The sequence below is a fragment of the Chiloscyllium punctatum genome, chromosome 6, assembly GCF_047496795.1.
Source record: "Chiloscyllium punctatum isolate Juve2018m chromosome 6, sChiPun1.3, whole genome shotgun sequence".
NCBI classification, from domain to species: domain Eukaryota; kingdom Metazoa; phylum Chordata; class Chondrichthyes; order Orectolobiformes; family Hemiscylliidae; genus Chiloscyllium; species Chiloscyllium punctatum.
In genome coordinates this window covers 145231377-145254416 of record NC_092744.1, presented here as the reverse complement: position 1 = coordinate 145254416, position 23040 = coordinate 145231377, and positions in this window count along the sequence as shown.

The window sequence follows — 23040 nt, the reverse complement described above, 5'->3', positions numbered from 1 at the left end:
CGGACCATGATGGTTACTGTACAGTGGGAGGTATGTCGAGGTGTGACGGTTACTGTACAGTGGGAGGTATGTCGGGGTGTGATGGTTACTGTACAGTGGGGGGTATGTCGCGGTGTGATCGTTACTGTACAGTGGGAGGTATGTCAGGGTGTGATCGTTACTGTACAGTAGGAGGTATGTCGGGGGGTAATAGTTACTGTACAGTGAAAGGTATATCGTTGTGTGATGGTTACTGTACAGTGGGAGGTATGTCGGGCCGTGATGGTTACTGTATAGTGGGAGGTATGTAGGGGTGTGATGGTTACTGTACAGTGGGAGGTATGTCGGGGTGTCATAGCTTACTGTACAGTGGGAGGTATGTCAGGCCGTGATGGTTACTCTACAGTGGGGGGTAAGTCGGGGTGTGATGGTGACTGTACAGTGGGAGGTATGTCGGGTCGTGATGGTTTCTGTACAGTGGGAGGTATGTCGGGCCGTGATGGTTACTGTACTGTGGGAGGTCTGTCGAGCAGTGATGGTTACTGTCCAGTTGGAGGTATGCAGGGGTGTGATGGTTACTGTACGGTGGGAGGTATTTCGTGGTGTGACAGTTACTGTACAGTGGGAGGTATGTCAGGCCGTGATGGTTACTGTACAGTGGAAGGTATGTCGGGCTGTGATGATTACTGCACAGTGGGAGGTATGGCGGGGTGTGATGGTTACTGTACAGTGGGAGGTATGTCGGGTCGTGGTGGTTACTGTACAGTGCGAGGTATGTCGTGCCGTGATGGTTAATGCACAGTGGGAGGTATGTCGGGGTGTGATCGTTAGGTACAGTGGGAGGTATTTCGGGGTATGATTGTTACTGTACAGTGGGAGGTATGTCTGGGTGTGATGTTTACTGTACTGTGGGAGGTATTTTGGGACGTGATCGTTACTGTACAGTGGGAGATATGTCTGGCTGTGATGGTTACTGTACAGTGGGAGGAATGTCGGGCTGTGATGGTTACTGCACAGTGGGAGGTAAGTCTGACCTTGATGGTTACTTTACATTGGGCGGTATGTTAGGCCGTGATGGTTACTGTACACTGCTCCGCATATCGGGCTGTGATGTTTACTCTACAGTGGGAGGTATGCCGGGCCGTGATGGTTCCTGTGCATTGCGAGCTATGTCGGGGTGTTATGTTTACTGTACAGTGGGAGGTAGGTCGGGCTGTGATGGATACTGTACAGTGGGAGGTATGTCATACCGTGAAGGTTACTGTACAGTGGGAGGTATATCGTGCCGTGATTCCTACTGTACAGTGGGAGGTATGTCAGACCGTGATGGTTACTGTACTGTGGGAGGTATGTCACACCGTGACGGTTACTGTACAGTGGGAGGTATGTCGGGCTCTGATGGTGACTGTACACTGGGAAGTATGTAAGGCTCTGTTGGTTACTGTACAGTGGGAGGTATGTCGGGACGTGATGGCTACTGTACAGTGGGATTTATGTCGGTGCGTGATGGTTACTGTACAATGGGAGGTATGTCAGACCGTGATGGTTACTGTACAGTGGGAGGTATGTTGGGCCGTGATGGTTACTGCAGAGTGGGGGTTATGTCAGTGTGTGATGGTAACTGTACAGTGGGAGGTATGTCGGTCAGTGATGGTTACTGTACTTTGGGAGGTATGTCCGGTTGTGATGGTTGCTGTACAGTTGGAGGAATACCGGACCAGGATGGTTACTGTACAGTGGGAGGTATGTCGGGGTGTCGTAGTTACTGTAGAGTGGGAGGTATGTCGGGCTGTGATGGTTACTTTACAGTGGGAGGTATGTCGAGGTGTGATGGTTACTGTACAGTGAGAGTTATGTCGGGGTGTGATGGTTCCTGTACAGTGGGGGGTATGTCGGGGGGTAATAGTTACTGTACAGTGAAAGGTATATCGTTGTGTGATGGTTACTGTACAGTGGGAGGTATGTCGGGGTGTGATGGTTACTGTACAGTGGGGGGTATGTCGCGGTGTGATCGTTACTGTACAGTGGGAGGTATGTCAGGGTGTGATCGTTACTGTACAGTAGGAGGTATGTCGGGGGGTAATAGTTACTGTACAGTGAAAGGTATATCGTTGTGTGATGGTTACTGTATAGTGGGAGGTATGTAGGGGTGTGATGGTTACTGTACAGTGGGAGGTATGTCGGGGTGTCATAGCTTACTGTACAGTGGGAGGTATGTCAGGCCGTGATGGTTACTGTACAGTGGGCGGTAAGTCGGGGTGTGATGGTGACTGTACAGTGGGAGGTATGTCGGGTCGTGATGGTTTCTGTACAGTGGGAGGTATGTCGGGCCGTGATGGTTACTGTACTGTGGGAGGTCTGTCGAGCAGTGATGGTTACTGTCCAGTTGGAGGTATGCAGGGGTGTGATGGTTACTGTACGGTGGGAGGTATTTCGTGGTGTGACAGTTACTGTACAGTGGGAGGTATGTCAGGCCGTGATGGTTACTGTACAGTGGAAGGTATGTCGGGCTGTGATGATTACTGCACAGTGGGAGGTATGGCGGGGTGTGATGGTTACTGTACAGTGGGTGGTATGTCGGGTCGTGGTGGTTACTGTACAGTGCGAGGTATGTCGTGCCGTGATGGTTAATGCACAGTGGGAGGTATGTCGGGGTGTGATCGTTAGGTACAGTGGGAGGTATTTCGGGGTATGATTGTTACTGTACAGTGGGAGGTATGTCTGGGTGTGATGGTTACTGTACAGTGGGAGGTATGTCGGGGTGTGATGGTTACTGTACAGTGAGAGGTATGTCGGGGTGTGATGGTTCCTGTACAGTGGGGGGTATGTCGGGGTGTGATGGTGACTGTATAGAGGGAGGTATGTCGGGCCGTATGGTTACTGAACAGTGGGAGGTATGTCAGGGCTTGATGGTTACCGTACAGTGGGATGTATGTCACGCGGTGATGATTACTGTACAGTGGGAGGTATGTCGGGGTGCGATAGTTACTGTCCAGTGGGAGGTATGTCGGGGTGTCATAGCTTACTGTACAGTGGGAGGTATGTCAGGCCGTGATGGTTACTGTACAGTGGGAGGTATGTCGGACTGTGATGTTTACTGTACAGTGGTAGGTATGTCGGGGTGTGATGGTTACTGTACAGTGGTAGGTATGACGGGGTGCAATGGTTAATGTACAGTGGGTGGTATGTCGGGGTGTGATGGTTACTGTATAGTGGGAGGTATGTCGGCGTGTGAGGGTTACTGTACTATGGTAGGTATGTCGGGGTGTGATGGTTACTGTACAGTGGGAGGTATGTCGGGGTGTGAATGTTACTGTACAGTGGGAGGAATGTCGGGGTGTGATAGTTACTGTACAGTGAGAGGTATGTCGGGGTGTGATGGTTACAGTACAGTGGGAGGTATGTCGGGTCGTGGTGGTTACTGTACAGTGCGAGGTATGTCGGGCCGTGATGGTTAGTGTAAAGAGGGAGGTATGTCGGGCAGTAATGGTTACTGTACAGTTGGAGGTATGTCGGGGTGTGATCGTTACTGTACAGTAGGAGGTATGTCTGGGTCTGATAGTTACTGTACAGTGGAAGGTATGTCGTGGTGTAATGGTTTCTGTACAGTGGGAGGTATGTCGGGCCGTGATTGTTACTGTATATTGGGAAGTATGTCGGGGCGTAATAGTTACTGTACAGTGGGAGGTATGTCGGGCAGTAAAGGTCACTGTACAGTTGGAGGTATGTCGGGGTGTGATCGTTACTGTACAGTAGGAGGAATGTCTGGGTCTAATAGTTACTGTACATTGGAAGGTATGTCGTGGTGTGATGCTTACTGTACAGTGGGAGCTATGTCGGTCCGTGATGGTTACTGTATAGTAGGATGTATGTCGGGGTGTAATAGTTACTGTACAGTGGGAGGTATGTCAGGCGGTGATGATTACTGTGCAGTGGGAGGTATGTAGGGGTGTGATGGTTACTGTACAGTGGGAGATATGTAGAGGTGTGATGGTTACTGTACAGTGGGAGATATTTCGGGCCGTGATGGTTACTGTCTTTTTGGAGGTATGCAGGGGTGTGATGGTTACTGAACAGTGGGAGGTATTTCGGGGTGTGACAGTTACTGTACATTGGGAGGTATGTCAGGCCGTGATGGTTATTGTACAGTGGAAGGTATGTCGGGCTGTGATGGTTACTGCACAGTGGGAGGTATGTCGGGTCGTGGTGGTTACTGTACAGAGGGAGGTATGTCTATCTGTGATGGTTACTGTACAGTGTGAGGTATGTCAGGCGGTGATGATTATTGTACAGTGGGATGTATGTCGCGGTGTCATAGCTTACTGTACAGTGGGAGCTATGTCATGCCGTGATGGTTACTGTACAGTAGGAGGTATTTCGGGCCGTGATGGTTACTGTACAGTGGGGTGTATGCCGGGGTGTGATGGTGACTGTACAGTGGGAGGTATGTCGGGCCATGATGTTTTCTGTACAGTGGGAGGTATGTCGCGGTGTGATAGTTACTGTACAGTGGGAGGAATGTCGGTGTGTGCTGGTTATTGTACAGTGGGATGTATTTCGGGGTGTGACAGTTAATGCACAGTGGGAGGTATGGCGGGGTGTGATGGTTACAGTACAGTGGGAGGTATGTCGGGTCGTTGTGGTTACTGTACAGTGCGAGGTATGTCGTGCCGTGATGGTTACTGAACAGTGGGAGGCATGTCGGCGTGTGAGGGTTACTGTACAGTGGGAGGCATGTTGGAGTGTGATGGTTACTGTACAGTGGGGGTTATGTCGCGGTGTGATGGTTACTGTATAGTGGGAGGTATGTCGGGCCGTGATGGTTACTGTACAGAGCAGGTATGTCGGGCAGTAATGGTTACTGTACAGTGGGAGGTATGTAGGGCAGTAATGGTTACTGTACAGTTGGAGGTATATCGGGGTGTGATCGTCACTGTACAGTAGGAGGTATCTCTGTGTCTGATAGTTACTGTACAGTGGAAGGTATGTCGTGGTGTGATGGTTACAGTACAGTGGGAGGTATGTCGGGTCGTGGTGGTTACTCTACAGTGCGAGGTATGTCGTGCCGTGATGGTTACTGTACAGTGGGAGGTATGTCGGCGTGTGAGGGTTACTGTGCAGTGGGACGTATGTCGGGGTGTGATGGTTACAGTACAGTGAGAGGTATTTCGGGGTGTGAAAGTTACTGTACGTTGGGAGGTATGTCGGGTCGTGGTGGTTACTGTACAGAGGGAGGTATGTCTGGCTGTGATGGTTACTGTACAGTGGGAGGTATGTCGGGGTGTGATAGTTACTGTACAGTGGGAGTTATGTCGTGGTGTGCTGGTTATTGTACAGTGGGAGGTATTTCGGGGTGTGACAGTTACTGTACAGTGGGAGGTATGGCGGGGTGTGATGGTTACAGTACAGTGGGAGGTATGTCGGGTCGTTGTGGTTACTGTACAGTGCGAGGTATGTCGTGCCGTGATGGTTACTGTACAGTAGGAGGTATGTCGGCGTGTGAGAGTTACTGGACAGTGGGAGGTATGTTGGGGTGTGATGGTTATTGTACAGTGGGGGGTATGTCGCGGTGTGATGGTTACTGTACAGTGAGAGGTATGTTGGGCCGTGATGGTTACTGTACAGAGCAGGTATGTCGGGCAGTAATGATTACTGTACAGTGGGAGGTATGTCGGGGTGTGATAGTTACTGCACAGTGGGAGCTATGTCGGGTTGTGCTGGTTATTGTACAGTGGGAGGTATTTCGGGGTGTGTCAGTTCCTGGACAGTGGGAGGTATGGTGGGGTGTGATGGTCACAGTACAGTGGGAGGTATGTCGGGTCGTTGTGGTTACTGTACAGTGCGAGGTATGTCGTGCCGTGATGGTTACTGTACAGTGGGAGGTATGTCGGCGTGTGAGGGTTACTGTACAGTGGGAGGTATGTTGGTGTGTGAGGGTTACTGTACAGTGGGGGGTATGTCGCGGTGTGATGGTTACTGTACAGTGGGAGGTATGTCGGGCCGTGATGGTTACTGTACAGAGCAGGTATGTCGGGCAGTAATGGTTACTGTACAGTGGGAGGTATGTCGGGCCGTGATGGTTACTCTACAGAGGGAGGTATGTCGGGCAGTAATGGTTACTGTACAGTTGGAGGTATGTCGGGGTCTGAAAATTACTGTACAGTGGAAGGTATGTCGTGGGTTGATGGTTACAGTTCAGTGGGATGTATGTCGTGCCGTGATGGTTACTGTACAGTGGGAGGTATGTCGGCGTGTGAGGGTTACTGTACTATGGTAGGTATGTCGGGGTGTGATGGTTACTGCACAGTGGGGGTTATGTCGGGGTGTGATAGTTACTGTACAGTGGGAGGTATGTCGGGGTGTGACAGTTACTGCACAGTGGGAGGTATGGCGGGGTGTGATGGTTACAGTACAGTGGGAGGTATGTCGGGTCGTTGTGGTTACTGTACAGTGCGAGATATGTCGTGCCGTGATGGTTACTGTACAGTGGGAGGTATGTCGGCGTGTGAGGGTTACTGTTCAGTGGGAGGTATGTTGGTGTGTGATGGTTACAGTACAGTGGGGGGTATGTCGCGGTGTGATGGTTACTGTATAGTGGGTGGTATGTTGGGCCGTGATGGTTACTGTACAGAGCAGGTATGTCGGGCTGTAATGGTTACTGTACAATGGGAGGTATTTCGGGCCGTGATGGTTACTGTACAGAGGGATGTATGTCGGGCAGTAATGGTTACTGTACAGTTGGAGGTATATATCGGGGTATGATCGCTACTGTACAGTAGGAGGTATGTCTGGGTCTGAAAATTACTGTACAGTGGAAGGTATGTCGTGGTGTGATGGTTACTGTACAGTGGGATGTATGTCGTGCCGTGATGGTTACTGTACAGTGGGAGGTATGTCGGAGTGTGAGGGTTACTGTACTATGGTAGGTATGTCGGGGTGTGATGGTTACTGTACAGTGGGGGGTATGTCGGGGTGTGATGGTCACTGTACAGTGGGAGGTATGTCGGGGTGTGATAGTTACTGTACAGTGGGAGGTATGTCGGGGTGTGATGGTTACTGTACAGTGGGACGTATGTCGGGCATTTATGGTTACTCTACAGTGGGAGATATTTCGGGCCGTGATGGTTACTGTCTTTTTGGAGGTATGCAGGGGTGTGATGGTTACTGTACAGTGGGAGGTATTTCGGGGTGTGACAGTTACTGTACATTGGGAGGAATGTCAGGCTGTGATGGTTATTGTACAGTGGAAGGTATGTCGGGCTGTGATGGTTGCTGCACAGTGAGAGGTATGTCGGTTCGTGGTGGTTACTGTACAGCGTGAGGTATGTCAGGCGGTGATGATTACTGTACAGTGGGAGGTATGCCGGGGTGTCATAGCTTACTGTACAGTGGGAGCTATGTCAGGCCGTGATGGTTACTGTACAGTAGGAGGTATGTCGGGTCGTGATGGTTACTCTACAGTGGGAGGTATGTCGGGCCATGATGGTTTCTGTACAGTGGGAGGTATGTCGGGATGTGATGGTTACTGTACAGTGGGAGGTATGCCGGTGTGTGATAGTAACTGTACAGTGGGAGGTATGTCCGGGTGTGCTGGTTATTGTACAGTGGGAGGTATTTCGGGGTGTGACAGTTACTGCACAGTGGGAGGTATGGCGGGGTGTGATGGTTACAGTACAGTGGGAGGTATGTCGGGCCGTTCTGGTTACTGTACAGTGCGAGGTATGTCGTGCCGTGATGGTTACTGTACAGTGGGAGGTATGTCAGCGTGTGAGGGTTACTGTACAGTGGGAGGTATGTTGGGGTGTGATGGTTACTGTACAGTGGGGGGTATGTCGCAGTGTGATGGTTACTGTACAGTGGGAGGTATGTCGGGCCGTGATGGTTACTGTACAGAGCAGGTATGTCGGGCTGTAATGGTTACTGTACAATGGGAGGTATGTCGGGCCGTGATGGTTACTGTACAGAGGGATGTATGTCGGGCAGTAATGGTTACTGTACAGTTGGAGGTATATATCGGGGTATGATCGCTACTGTACAGTAGGAGTTATGTCTGGGTCTGAAAATTACTGTACAGTGGAAGGTATGTCGTGGTGTGATGGTTACTGTACAGTGGGATGTATGTCGTGCCGTGATGGTTACTGTACAGTGGGAGGTATGTCGGAGTGTGAGGGTTACTGTACTATGGTAGGTATGTCGGGGTGTGATGGTTACTGTACAGTGGGGGGTATGTCGGGGTGTGATGGTCACTGTACAGTGGGAGGTATGTCGGGGTGTGATAGTTACTGTACAGTGGGAGGTATGTCGGGGTGTGATGGTTACTGTACAGTGGGACGTATGTCGGGCATTTATGGTTACTCTACAGTGGGAGATATTTCGGGCCGTGATGGTTACTGTCTTTTTGGAGGTATGCAGGGGTGTGATGGTTACTGTACAGTGGGAGGTATTTCGGGGTGTGACAGTTACTGTACATTGGGAGGAATGTCAGGCTGTGATGGTTATTGTACAGTGGAAGGTATGTCGGGCTGTGATGGTTGCTGCACAGTGAGAGGTATGTCGGTTCGTGGTGGTTACTGTACAGCGTGAGGTATGTCAGGCGGTGATGATTACTGTACAGTGGGAGGTATGCCGGGGTGTCATAGCTTACTGTACAGTGGGAGCTATGTCAGGCCGTGATGGTTACTGTACAGTAGGAGGTATGTCGGGTCGTGATGGTTACTCTACAGTGGGAGGTATGTCGGGCCATGATGGTTTCTGTACAGTGGGAGGTATGTCGGGATGTGATGGTTACTGTACAGTGGGAGGTATGCCGGTGTGTGATAGTAACTGTACAGTGGGAGGTATGTCCGGGTGTGCTGGTTATTGTACAGTGGGAGGTATTTCGGGGTGTGACAGTTACTGCACAGTGGGAGGTATGGCGGGGTGTGATGGTTACAGTACAGTGGGAGGTATGTCGGGCCGTTCTGGTTACTGTACAGTGCGAGGTATGTCGTGCCGTGATGGTTACTGTACAGTGGGAGGTATGTCAGCGTGTGAGGGTTACTGTACAGTGGGAGGTATGTTGGGGTGTGATGGTTACTGTACAGTGGGGGGTATGTCGCAGTGTGATGGTTACTGTACAGTGGGAGGTATGTCGGGCCGTGATGGTTACTGTACAGAGCAGGTATGTCGGGCAGTAATGGTTACTGTACAGTGGGAGGTATGTCGGGCCGTTCTGGTTACTGTACAGTGGTAGGTATGTCGGGGTGTGATGGTTACTGTACAGTGGGAGGTATGTCAGCGTGTGAGGGTTACTGTACACTGGGAGGTATGTTGGGGTGTGATGGTTACTTTACAGTGGGGGGTATGTCGCAGTGTGGTGGTTACTGTACAGTGGGAGGTATGTCGGGCCGTGATGGTTACTGTACAGAGGGAGGTATGTCGGGCAGTAATGGTTACTGTACCATTGGAGGTATATCGGGGTGTGATCGTTACTGTACAGTAGGAGGTATGTCTGGGTCTGATAGTTACTGTACAGTGGAAGGTATGTCGTGGTGTTGTGGTTACAGTATAGTCGGAGATATGTCGGGTCGTGGTGGTTTCTGTACAGTGCGAGGAATGTTGTGCCGTGATGCTTACTGTACAGTGGGAGGTATGTCGGCGTGTGTGGGTTACTGTACAGTGGGGGTATGTCGGGCCGTGATGGTTACTGTACAGAGGGAGGTATGTCGGGCAGTAATGTTTACTGTAAAGTGGGAGGTATGTCGGGCAGTAATTGTTACTGTACAGTAGGAGGTATGTCTGGGTCTGATAGTTACTGTACAGTTGAAGGTATGTCGTGGTGTGATCCTTACTATACAGTAGGAGGAATGTCTGGGTGTGATAATTACTGTACAGTGGAAGGTATGTCGTGGTGTGATGGTTACTGTAAAGTGGGAGGTATGTCGGTCCGTGATGGTTACTGTATAGTGGGATGTATGTCGGGGTGTAATAGTTACTGTACAGTGGGAGGTATGTCAGGCGGTGATGATTGCTGTACAGTGGGAGGTATGTAGGGGTGTGATGGTTACTGTACAGTGGGAGGTATGTAGAGGTGTGATGGTTACTGTACAGTGGGGGGTATGTCGGGGTGTCATAGCTTACTGTACAGTGGGAGGTATGTCAGGCCGTGATGGTTACTGTACAGTCGGGGGTATGCCGGGGTGTGATGGTGACTGTACAGTGAAGGTATGTCGGGTCGTGATGGTTTCTGTACAGTGGGAGGTATGTCGGGATGTGATGGTTACTGTACTGTGGGAGGTATGTCGGGATGTGATGGTTGCTGTACAGTGGGAGGTATGTCGGGGTGTGATAGTTACTGTACAGTGTGAGGTATGTCGGGTCGTGATGGTTTCTGTACAGTGGGAGGTATGTAGGGATGTGATGGTTACTGTACTGTGGGAGGTATGTCAGGATGTGATGGTTGCTGTACAGTGGGAGGTATGTCGGGGTGTGATAGTTACTGTACAGTGTGAGGTATGTCGGGGTGTGATGGTTGCTGTACAGTGGGAGGTATGTCGGGATGTGATGGTTACTGTACTGTGGGAGGTATGTCAGGATGTGATGGTTGCTGTACAGTGGGAGGTATGTCGGGGTGTGATAGTTACTGTACAGTGTGAGGTATGTCGGGGTGTGATGGTTGCTGTACAGTGGAAGGTATGTCGGTCTGTGATGGTTACTGTACAGGGGGAGGTATGTCGGGGTGTGATGGTTAATGTACAGTGGGAGGTATGTCGTGTCGTGGTGGTTACTGTACAGTGGGAGGTATGTCGGGTCGTGGTGGTTACTGTACAGAGGGAGGTATGTCTGGCTGTGATGGGTACTGTACAGTGTGAGGTATTTCGGGCAGTGATGGTTACTGTACAGTGGGAGGTATGTCGGGGTTTGATGGTTACTGTACAGTGGGAGGTATGTCGGGTCGTGGTGGTTACTGTACAGTGCGAGGTATGTCGTGCCGTGATGGTTACTGTACAGTGGGAGGTATGTCGGCGTGTGAGCGTTACTGTATAGTGGGAGGTATGTCTGGGTGTGATTGTTACTGTATAGTGTGAGGTATGTCCGGCCGGGATGGTTACTGTACTGTGGGAGGTATGTCGGGCCGTGATGCGTACTGTACAGTGGGAGGTGTGTCAGGGTGTGATAGTTACTGTACAGATGGAGATATGTCGGGGTGTGTTGGTTACTGTACAGTGGGAGGTAATTCGGGCCGTGATCGTTACTGTACAGTGGGAGGTATGTCGAGGCATGACGGTTACTGTACAGTGGGAGATATGTCTGGCCGTGATGGTTACTGTACAGTGGGAGGAATGTCAAGCTGTGATGGCAACTGTACAGTGGGAGGTAAGTCAGACCATGATGGTTAATGTACAGTGGGAGGTATGTTAGGCCGTGATGGTTACTTTCAGTGCGAGATATGTCTGGCCGTGATGGTTACTGTACAGTCGGAGGAATGTCGGGCTATGATGGTTACTGCACAGTGGGAGGTAAGTCAGACCATGATGGTTACTGTACAGTGGGAGGCATGTTAGGCCGTGATGGTTACTGCACAGTGCTCGGTATATCGGGCTGTGATGTTTACTGTATAGTGGGAGGTAGGTCGGGCTGTGATGGTTACTGTACAGTGGAAGGTACATGGTGCCGTGATTCCTACTATACAGTGGGAGGTATGTCAGACCGTGATGGTTACTGTACTGTGGGAGGTATGTCACACCGTGATGGTTACTGTAGAGTGGGAGGTATGTCGGCGTGTGAGGGTTACTGTACAGTGGGAGGTATGTTGGGGTGTGATGGTTAATGTACAGTGGGGGGTCTGTCACGGTGTGATGGTTACTATACAGTGGGGGGTATGTTGGGCCGTGATGGTTACTGTACAGAGCAGGTATGTCGGGCAGTAATGATTACTGTACAGTGGGAGGTATGTCGGGGTGTGATAGTTACTGTACAGTGGGAGCTATGTCGGGGTGTGCTGGTTATTGTACAGTGGGAGGTATTTCGGGGTGTGACAGTTACTGCACAGTGGGACGTATAGCGGGGTGTGATGGTGACAGTACATTGCGAGGTATGTCGGGTCGTTGTGGTTACTGTACAGTGCGAGGTATGTCGTGCCGTGATGGTTACTGAACAGTGGGAGGTGTGTCGGCGTGTGAGGGTTACTGTACAGTGGGAGGTATGTTGGGGTGTGATGGTTACTGTACAGTGGGGGGTATGTCGTGGTGTGATGGTTACTGTACAGTGGGGGGTATGTCGTGGTGTGATGGTTACTGTACAGTGGGAGGTATGTCGGGCCGTGATGGTTACTGTACAGAGCAGGTATGTCGGGGTGTGATGGTTACTGTACAGTGGGAAGTATATCGGGGTGTGATCGTTACTGTACAGTAGGAGGTATGTCTGGGTCTGATAGTTACTGTACAGTGGAAGGTATGTCGTGGTGTGATGGTTACAGTACAGTGGGAGGTATGTCGGGTCGTGGTGGTTACTGTACAGTGCGAGGTATGTCGTTGTGTGATGGTTACTGTACAGTGGGAGGTATGTCGGCGTGTGAGGGTTATTGTACTATGGTAGGTATGTCGGGGTGTGATGGTTACTGAACAGTGGGGGGTATGTCGGGGTGTGATAGTTACTGTACAGTGGGAGGTATGTCGGGGTGTGATAGTTACGGTACAGTGGGAGGTATGTCGGGCCGTGATGGTTACTGTACAGTGGGAGGTATGTCGGGCAGTAATGGTTACTGTACAGTTGGAGGTATGTCGGGGTGTGATCGTTACTGTACAGTAGGGGGTATGTCTGGGTGTGATAGTTACTGTACATTGGAAGGTATGTCGTGGAGTGATCGTTACTGTACAGTAGGAGGTATGTCTGGGTGTGATAGTTACTGTACAATGGAAGGTATGTCGTGGTATGATGGTTACTGTACAGTGGGAGGTATGTCGGGTCGTGGTGGTTACTGTACAGTGCGAGGTATGTCGTGCCGTGATGGTTAATGTACAGTGGGAGGTATGTCGGCGTGTGAGGGTTACTGTACAGTGGGAGGTATGTTGGGGTGTGATGGTTACTGTACATTGGCGGGTATGTCGGGCCATGATGGCTACTGTACTGTCGGAGGTGTGTCGAGGTGTGATGGTTACTGTACAGTGGCGGGTATATCGGGGTGTGATCGTTACTGTACAGTGGCGGGTATGTCGGGGTGTGATGGTTTCTGTACAGTGGGAGGTATGTCGGGGTGTGACGGTTACTGTACAGAGGGAGGTACTTCGGGCCGTGATGGTTACTGTACAGTGGGAGGTATGTCGAGCCATGATGGTTACTGTACAGCTGGAGGTATGTCGAGCCATGATGATTACTGTACAGTGGGAGGTCTGTCGGGGTGTGTTGGTTACTGTACAGTGGGAGGTATGTCTGGGTGTGATCGAATCTGTACAGTAGGAGGTATGTCGGGGTCTGATAGGTTCTGTACAGTTGAACGTATGTCGTGGTGTGATGGTTACTCTACAGTGGGAGGTATGTCAGGCCGTGATAATTACTGTACAGTGGGAGGTATGTCGGCGTGTGAGGGTTACTGTATAGTGGGAGGTATGTCTGGGTGTGATTGTAACTGTATAGTGCGAGGTATGTCCGGCCGTGATGGTTACTGTACTGTGGGAGGTATGTCGGGCCGTGATGAGTACTGTACAGTGGGAGGTGTGTCAGGGTGTGATAGTTACTGTACAGATGGAGGTATATCGGGGTGTGTTGGTTACTGTAAAGTGGGAGGTAATTCGTGCCGTGATCGTTACTGTACAGTGGGAGGTATGTCGAGACATGACGGTTACTGTACAGTGGGAGATATGTCTGGCCGTGATGGTTACTGTACAGTGGGAGGAATGTCAAGCTGTGATGGCAACTGTACAGTGGGAGGTAAGTCAGACCATGATGGTTACTGTACAGTGGGAGGTATGTTAGGCCGTGATGGTTACTGTCCAGTGGGAGGTATGTAGGGCTGTGATGGTTACTGTACCGTATGAGGTATGTCGGGGTGTCATACCTTACTGTACAGTGGGAGGTATGTCAGGGTGTGATAGTTACTGTACATTGGGAGGAATGTCGGGGTGTGATGGTTACTGTACAGTGGGACTTATGTCGGGCCGTGATGTTTGCTGTAGAGTGGGAGGTATGTCGGGGTGTGATGTTTACTGTCCAGTTGGAGGTATGAAGGGGTGTGATGGTTACTGTACAGTGGGAGGTATTTCGGGGAGTGATAGTTACCGAACAGTGGGAGGTACGTTAGGTCGTGATGGTTACTGTACAGTAGGAGGTATGTTGACATGTGAGGGTTACTGTACAGTGGGAGGTATGTCTTTGTGTTATAGTATTGTATAGTGGGAGGTATGTCGGGCCGTGATGGTTACTGTACAGTGGGAGGTATGTCGGGGTGTGATGGTTACTGTACAGTGGGAGGTATGTCGGGGTGTGATGGTTACTGTACTGTGGGATGTATGTCAGGCGGTGATGTGTACTGTACAGTGGGAGGTATGTCAGGGTGTGATAGCTACTGTACAGATGGAAGTATGTCGGGGTGTGATGGTTACTGTACAGTGGGAGGCATGTCGGCCCATGACGGTTACTGTACAGTGGGAGATATGTCTGGCCGTGATGGTTACTGTACAGTGGGAGGAATGTCGAGCTGGGATGGATACTGTACAGTGGGAGGCAAGTCAGACCATGATGGTTACTGTACAGTGGGAGGTATGTTAGGCCGTGATGGTTACTGTACAGTGGGAGATATGTCTGGCCATGCTGGTTACTGTACAGTGGGACGTATGTCGGACCGTGATGGTTACTGTACAGTGGGAGGTATGTCGGGGTGTGATGCTTACTGTTCAGTTGGAGGTATGCAGGGGTGTGATGGTTACTGAACAGTGGGAGGTATTTCGGGGTGTGATAGTTACTGTACAGTGGGAGGCATGGCAGGCCGTGATGGTTACTGTACAGTGGGAGGTAAGTCGGCGTGTGAGGCTTACTATACAGTGGGAGGTATGTCGGGGTGTGATAGTTCTGTACAGTGGGAGGTATTTCGGGGTATGATTGTTACTGTACAGTGGGAGGTATGTCTGGGTGTGATAGTAACTGTATAGAGGTATGTCGGGCCGTGATGCTTACTGTACTGTGGGAGGTTTGTCGGGCGGTGATGTGTACTGTACAGTGGGAGGTATGTCAGGGTGTGATAGCTACTGTACAGATGGAGGTATGTCGGGGTGTGATAGTACTGTACAGTGGGAGGCATGTCGGCCCATGACGGTTACTGTACTGTGGGAGGTAAGTCAGACCATGATGGTTACTGTACAGTGGGAGGTATGTTAGGCCGTGATGGTTACTGTACAGTGGGAGATATGTCTGGCCATGCTGGTTACTGTGGAGTGGGATGAATGTCGCGCAGTGATGATTACTGTACAGTGGGAGTTAAGTCAGACCATGATGGTTACTGTACAGTGGGACGTATGTCGGACCGTGATGGTTACTGTACAGTGGGAGGTATGTCGGGGTGTGATGTTTACTGTTCAGTTGGAGGAATGCAGGGGTGTGATGGTTACTGAACAGTGGGAGGTATTTCGTGGTGTGATAGTTACTGTATAGTGGGAGGTATTTCGCGGTATAATTTTTACTGTACAGTGGGAGGTATGTCCGGCTGTGAGGGTTACTGTACAGTGGGGGGTATGTCGCGGTGTGATGGTGACTGTACAGTGGGAGGTATGTCGGGTCGTGATTGTTAGTGTACAGTGGGAGTTATGACGGGCCGTGATGGTTTCTGTACAATGGGAGGTATGTCGGGGTGTGATGGTTACTGTACCGTGGGAGGTATGTCGGGGTGTGATAGTTACTGTACATTGGGAGGAATGTCGGGGTGTGATGGTTACTGTACGGTGGGACGTATGTCGGACAGTGATGGTTACTGTACAGTGGGAGGTATGTCGGGGTGTGATGTTTACTGTTCAGTTGGAGGTATGCAGGGGTGTGATGGTTACTGAACAGTGGCAGGTATTTCGGGGTGTGATAGTTACTGTACAGTGGGAGGCATGGCAGGCCGTGATGGTTACTGTACAGTGGGAGGTATGTCGGGATGTGATGGTTATTGTACAGTGGGAGGTATGTCGGGGTGTGATAGTTCCGTACAGTGGGAGGTATTTCGGGGTATGATTGTTACTGTACAGTGGGAGGTATGTCTGGGTGTGATAGTAACTGTATAGTGGGAGGTATGTCGTGCCGTGACGGTTACTGTACAGTGTGAGGTATGTCAGGGTGTGATGGTTACTGTACTGTGGGAGATATGTCTGGCCATGATGGTTACTGTACAGTGGGATGAATGTCGGGCAGTGATGGTTACTGTACAGTGGGAGGTAAGTCAGACCATGATGGTTTCTGTACAGTGGGAGGTATGTTAGGCCGTGATGGTTACTGTACAGTGCTAGGCGTATCGGGCTGTGATGTTTACTGTACAGTGGGAGGCATGCCGGGCCGTGATGGTTATAGTACATTGGGAGGTAAGTCGGGGTGTGATGTTTACTGTACAGTGGGAGGTAGGTTGGGCCGGGATGGTTACTGTACAGTGGGAGTTATGTCATACCGTGATGGTTACTGTACAGTGGGAGGTATATCGGGCCGTGATTCCTACTGTACAGTGGGAGGAATGTCAGACCGTGATGGTTACTGTACAGTGGGAGGTATGCCGGGTCGTGATGGTTACTGTACAGTGGGAGGTATGTCGGGCTCTGATGATTAATGTACAGTGGGAAGTATGTCACACCGTGATGGTTACTGTACAGTTGGAGGTATGTCGGGACGTGATGGCTATTGTAGAGTGGGAGTTATGTCAGTGCATGATGGTTACTGTACAGTGGGAGCTATGTCAGACCGTGATGGTTACTGTACAGTGGGAGGTATGTCAGACCGTGATGGTTACTGCAAAGTGGGGGTTATGTCGGTGTGTGATGGTTATTGTACATTGGGAGGTATGTCGGTCAGTGATGGTTACTGTACATTGGGAGGTATGTCCGGTTGTGATGGTTACTGTATAGCGGGAGGAATGTCGGACCATGATGTTTACTGTACAGTGGGAAGTATGCTGGACCGTGATGGTTACTGTACAGTGGGAGGTATTTCGGGCCGTAATGTTTAATGTACATTGGGAGCAATGTCTGGGTGTGATGGTTACTGTACAGTGGGAGGTATGTCGTGGTGTGATATTTACTGTAGAGTGGGAGGTATGTCGGGCTGTGATGGTTACTGTACAGTGGGAGGTATGTCGGGGTTTGATGGTTACTGTACAGAGGGAGGTATGTCGTGGTTTGATGGTTACTGTACAGAGGGAGGTATGTCGGGCAGTGATGGTTACTGTACAGTGGGAGGTATGTCGGGCCGTGATGGTTTCTGTACAGTGGGAGGTATGTAGATGAGTGATGGTTCCTGTTGAGTGGGAGGTATGTCGGGGTGTGATGGTTACTGTACAGTGGGAGGTATGTCAAGCCATGATGGTTACTGTACAGTGGGAGGTCTGTCGGGGTGTGCTGGTTACTGTACAGTGGGAGGTATTTCGGGGTCTGATCGGTTCTGTACAGTTGAAGGTATGTCGTGGTGTGATGGTTAATGCATAGTGGGAGGTATGTCAGGCCGTGATGATTACTGTACAGTGGGAGTAATGTCATACCGTGATGGTTACTGTACAGTGGGAGGTATATCGCGCCGTGATTCCTACAGTACAGTGGGAGGTAAGTCAGACCGAGATGGTTACTGTACAGTGGGAGGTATGCCGGGCCGTGATGGTTACTGTACAGTGGGAGGTATGTCGGGGTGTGATGTTTACTCTTCAGTTGGAGGTATGCAGGGGTGTGATGGTTACTGAACAGTGGGAGGTATTTCGGGGTGTGATAGTTACTTTACAGTGGGAAGTATGTCGGACCGTGATGGTTACTGTACTGTGGGAGGTATGTCAGGCGGTGATGTGTACTGTACAGTGGGAGGTATGTCAGGGTGTGATAGATACTGTACAGAAGGAGGTATGTCGGGGTGTGATGGTTACTGTACAGTGGGGGGCATGTCGGCCCATGACGGTTACTGTGCATTGGGAGATATGTCTGGCCGTGATGCTTACTGTACAGTGGGAGGAATGTCGAGCTGTGATGGCTACTGTACAGTGGGAGATAAGTCAGACCATGATGGTTACTGTACAGTGGGAGGTATGTTAGGCCGTGATGGTTACTGTACAGTGGGCGATATGTCTGGCCATGCTGGTTACTGTACATTGGGATGAATGTCGGGCAGTGATGGTTACTGTACAGTGGGAGGTAAGTCAGACCATGATGGTTACTGTACAGTGGGAAGTATGCCGGGCGGTGATGGTTATTGTACATTGAGAGGTATGTTGGGCTGTGATGTTTACTGTACAGTGGGAGATATGTCGGGGTGTCATAGCTTACTGTCCAGTGGGAGGTATGTCAGGCCGTGATGGTTACTGTACAGTGGGGGGTATGTCGGGCTGTGATGGTTACTGTACAGTGGGAATATGTCGCGGTGTGATGGTGACTGTACAGTGTGGGGTATGTCGGGCTGTGATGGTTACTGTACAGTGGGAATATGTCGCGGTGTGATGGTGACTGTACACTGGGAGGTTTGTCGGGTTGTGATTGTTAGTGTACAGTGGGAGGTATGACGGGCCGTGATGGTTTCTGTACAATGGGAGGTATGTCGGGGTGTGATGGTTACTGTACAGTGGGAGGTATGTCGGGCAGTGATGGTTACTGTAGAGTGGGAGGTATGTCGGGGTGTGATAGTTCCGTACAGTGGGAGGAATTTCGGGGTATGATTGTTACTGAACAGTGGGAGGTATGTCTGGGTGTCATAGTAACTGTATAGTGGGAGGTATGTCGTGCAGTGATGTTTACTGTACAGTGTGAGGTATGTCAGGGTGTGATGGTTACTGTACTGTGGGAGGTATGTCAGGGTGTGATAGCTACTGTACAGATAGAGGTAGGTCGGGCTGTGATGGTTACTGTACAGTGTGAGGTATGTCATACCGCAATGGTTACTGTACAGTGGGATGAATATCGGGCCGTGATTCCTACTGTACAATGGGAGGTATGTCAGACCGTGATGGTTACTGTACAGTGGGAGATATGTCTGGCCATGATGGTTACTGTACAGTGGGATGAATGTCGGGCAGCGATGGTTACTGTACAGTGGGGTGTATGTCGGGGTGTGATGGTGACTGTACAGTGGGAGGTATGTCGGGGTGTGATAGTTACTGTACATTGGGAGGAATGTCGGGGTGTGATGGTTACTGTACAGTGGGACGTATGTCGGACCGTGATGGTTGCTGTACAGTGGGAGATATGTCTGGCCATGATGGTTACTGTACAGTGGGATGAATGTCGGGCAGTGATGGTTACTGTACAGTGGGGTGTATGTCGGGGTGTGATGGTGACTGTACAGTGGGAGTTATGTCGGGGTGTGATAGTTACTGTACATTAGGAGGAATGTCGGGGTGTGATGGTTACTGTACAGTGGGACGTATGTCGGACCGTGATGGTTACTGTACAGTGGGAGATATGTCTGGCCATGATGGTTACTGTACAGTGGGAGGAATGTCGAGCTGTGATGGCTACTGTACAGTGGGAGGTAAGTCAGACCATGATGGTTACTGTACAGTGGGAGGTATGTTAGGCCGTAATGGTTACTGTACAGTGCTAGGCATATCGGGCTGTGATGTTTACTGTACTGTGGGTTGTATGTTGGGCTGTGATGTTTACTGTACAGTGGGAGGTATGTCGGGGTGTCATAGCTTACTGTCCAGTGGGAGGTATGTCAGGCCGTGATGGTTACTGAACAGTGAGGGGTATGTCGAGCTGTGATGGTTACTGTACAGTGGGAATATGTCGCGGTGTGATGGTGACTGTACACTGGGATGTATGTCGGGTTGTGATTGTTAGTGTACAGTGGGAGGTATGACGGGCCGTGATGGTTTCTGTACAATTGGAGGTATGTCGGGGTGTGTTGGTTACTGTACAGTGGGAGGTATGTCGGGATGTGATGGTTACTGTAGAGTGGGAGGTATGTCGGGGTGTGATAGTTCCGTACAGTGGGAGGTATTTCGGGGTATGATTGTTACTGTACAGTGGGAGGTATGTCGTGCCGTGATGGTTACTGTACAGTGTGAGGTATGTCAGGGTGTGATGGTTACTGTACTGTGGGAGGTATGTAGGGCCGTGATGTGTACTGTACAGTGGGAGGTATGTCAGACCGTGATGGTTACTGTACAGTGGGATGAATGCCGGGCCGTGATGGTTACTGTACAGTGGGGTGTATGTCGGGGTGTGATGGTGACTGTACAGTGGGAGGTATGTCGGGTCGTGATTGTTAGTGTACAGTGGGAGGTATGACGGGCCGTGATGGTTACTGTACAGTGGGAGGTTCGTCGGGGTGTGATGGTTACTGTACAGTGGGAGGTATGTCGGGGTGTGATAGTTACTGTACATTGGGAGGAATGTCGGCATGTGATGGTTAGTGTACAGTGGGACGTATGTCGGACCGTGATGGTTACTGTACAGTGGGAGATATGTCTGGCCGTGATGGTTACTGTACAGTGGGAGGTATGTCGGGGTGTGACAGTTACTGCACAGTGGGAGGAATGTCGAGCTGTGATGGCTACTGTACAGTGGGAGGTAAGTCAGACCGTGATGGTTACTGTACAGTGGGAGGTATGTCGGGCTGTGATGGTTACTGTACAGTGGGGGGTATGTCGCGGTGTGATGGTGACTGTACAGTGGGAGGTTTGTCGGGTTGTGATTGTTAGTGTACAGTGGGAGGTATGTAGGTGTGTGATGGTTACTGTACAGTGGGGTTTATGTCGGGGTGTGATGGTAACTGTACAGAGGGAGGTATGTCGGGCAGTGATGGTTACTGTACAGTGGGAGGTATGTCGGGCCGTGATGGTTACTGTACAATGGGAGGTATGTCGGGCCGTGATGGTTACTGTACACCGGGAGGTATGTCGGTGTGTGATGGTTACTGTACAGTGGGAGGTATGTAGGTGTGTGATGGTTCCTGTTGAGTGGGAGGTATGTCGGGCCATGATGGTTACTGTACAGTGGGAGGTATGTCGGGGTGTGATCGTTACTGTGCAGTGGGAGATATGTCGTGGTATGATGGTTACTGTCCAGTGGGAGGTATGTCGGGCTGTGATGGTTACTCTACAGTGGTAGGTATGTCGGGGTGTGATGGTTACTGTAGAGTGGGGGGTAGGTCGGAGTGTGATAGTTACTGTACAGTGGGAGGTATGTCGGGCCGTGATGGTTACAGTACAGTGGTGTTAAGTCGGGGAGTGATGGTTAATGTATAATGGAAGGTATCTCGAGGTGTGATGGTTACTGCACAGTGGGAGGTATGTCGGGGTGTAAAAGTTACTGTACAGTTGGAGGTATGTCGGGGTACACTAGTTACGATACAGTGGGAGGTATGTCGGGGTGTGATGGTTACTGTACAGTGTGAGCTATATCAGACCGTGATGGTTACTGTACAGTGGGTGGTATGTCGAGCCGTGATGGTTACTGTAAAGTGGGAGGTATGTCGGGCTGTGATGGTTACTGTACAGAGGGTGGTATTTCGGGCCGTGATGGTTACTGTACAGTGGGAGGTATGTCAAGCCATGATGGTTACTGTACAGTGGGAGGTATGTCGGGGTGTAAAAGTTACTGTACAGTTGGAGGTATGTCGGGGTATACTAGTTACGATACAGTGGGAGGTATGTCGGGGTGTGATGGTTACTGTACAGTGGGAGGTATGTCGGGCCATGATGGTTACTGTACAGTGGGTGGTATGTCGAGCCGTGATGGTTACTGTACAGTGGGTGGTATGTCGAGCCGTGATGGTTACTGTACAATGGGAGGCATGTCGGGGTGTGATGGTTACTGTACATTGGGGGCTATGTCCGGGTGTGATGGTTACTGTACAGAGGGAGGTATGTTGGGCTGTGATGGTTACTGTACAGTGGGTGGTATGTCGAGCCGTGATGGTTACTGTACAGAGGGAGGTATGTTGGGCTGTGATGGTTACTGTACAGTGGGTGGTATGTCGAGCCGTGATGTTTACTGTACAGTGGGAAGTATGCCGGGCCGTGATGGTTGTTGTACATTGGGAGGTATGTCGAGGTGTGATGTTTACTGTACAGTGGGAGGTAGGTTGGGCCGTGATGGTTACTGTACAGTGGGAGGTATGTCATACCGTGATGGTTACTGTACAGTGGGAGGTATATCGGGCCGTGATTCCTACTGTACAGTGGGAGATATGTCTGGCCGTGATGGTTACTGTACAGTGGGAGGAATGTCGAGCTGTGATGGCTACTGTACAGTGGGAGGTAAGTCAGACCATGATGGTTACTGTACAGTGGGAGGTGTGTTAGGCCGTGACGGTTACTGTACAGTGGGAGATATGTCTGGCCGTGATGGTTACTGTACAGTGGGAGGAATGTCGGGCTGTAAGACCATAAGACCATAAGACATAGGAGTGGAAGTAAGGCCATTCGGCCCATCGAGTCCACTCCGCCATTCAATCATGGCTGATGCGCATTTCAGCTCCACTTGCCAGCATTCTCCCCGTAGCCCTTAATTCCTCTAGACAACAAGAACCTATCAATCTAATCAAGTGCACAGGTATGTCATACCGTGATGGTTACTGTACAGTGGGAGGTATATCGGGCCGTGATTCCTACTGTACAGTGGGAGATATGTCTGGCCGTTATGGTTACTGTACAGTGGGAGGAATGTCGAGCTGTGATGGCTACTGTACAGTGGGAGGTAAGTCAGACCATGATGGTTACTGTACGGTGGGAGGTATGTCGGGGTGCGCTGTTTACTGTACAGTGGGAGGTAGGTCGGGCTGTGATGGTTACTGTACAGTGGGAGGTATGTCATACCGTGATGGTTACTGTACAGTGGGAGGTATATCGGGCCGTGATTTCTACTGTACAGTGAGAGGTATGTCACACCGTGAAGGTTACTGTACAGTGGGAGGTATGTCGGGCTC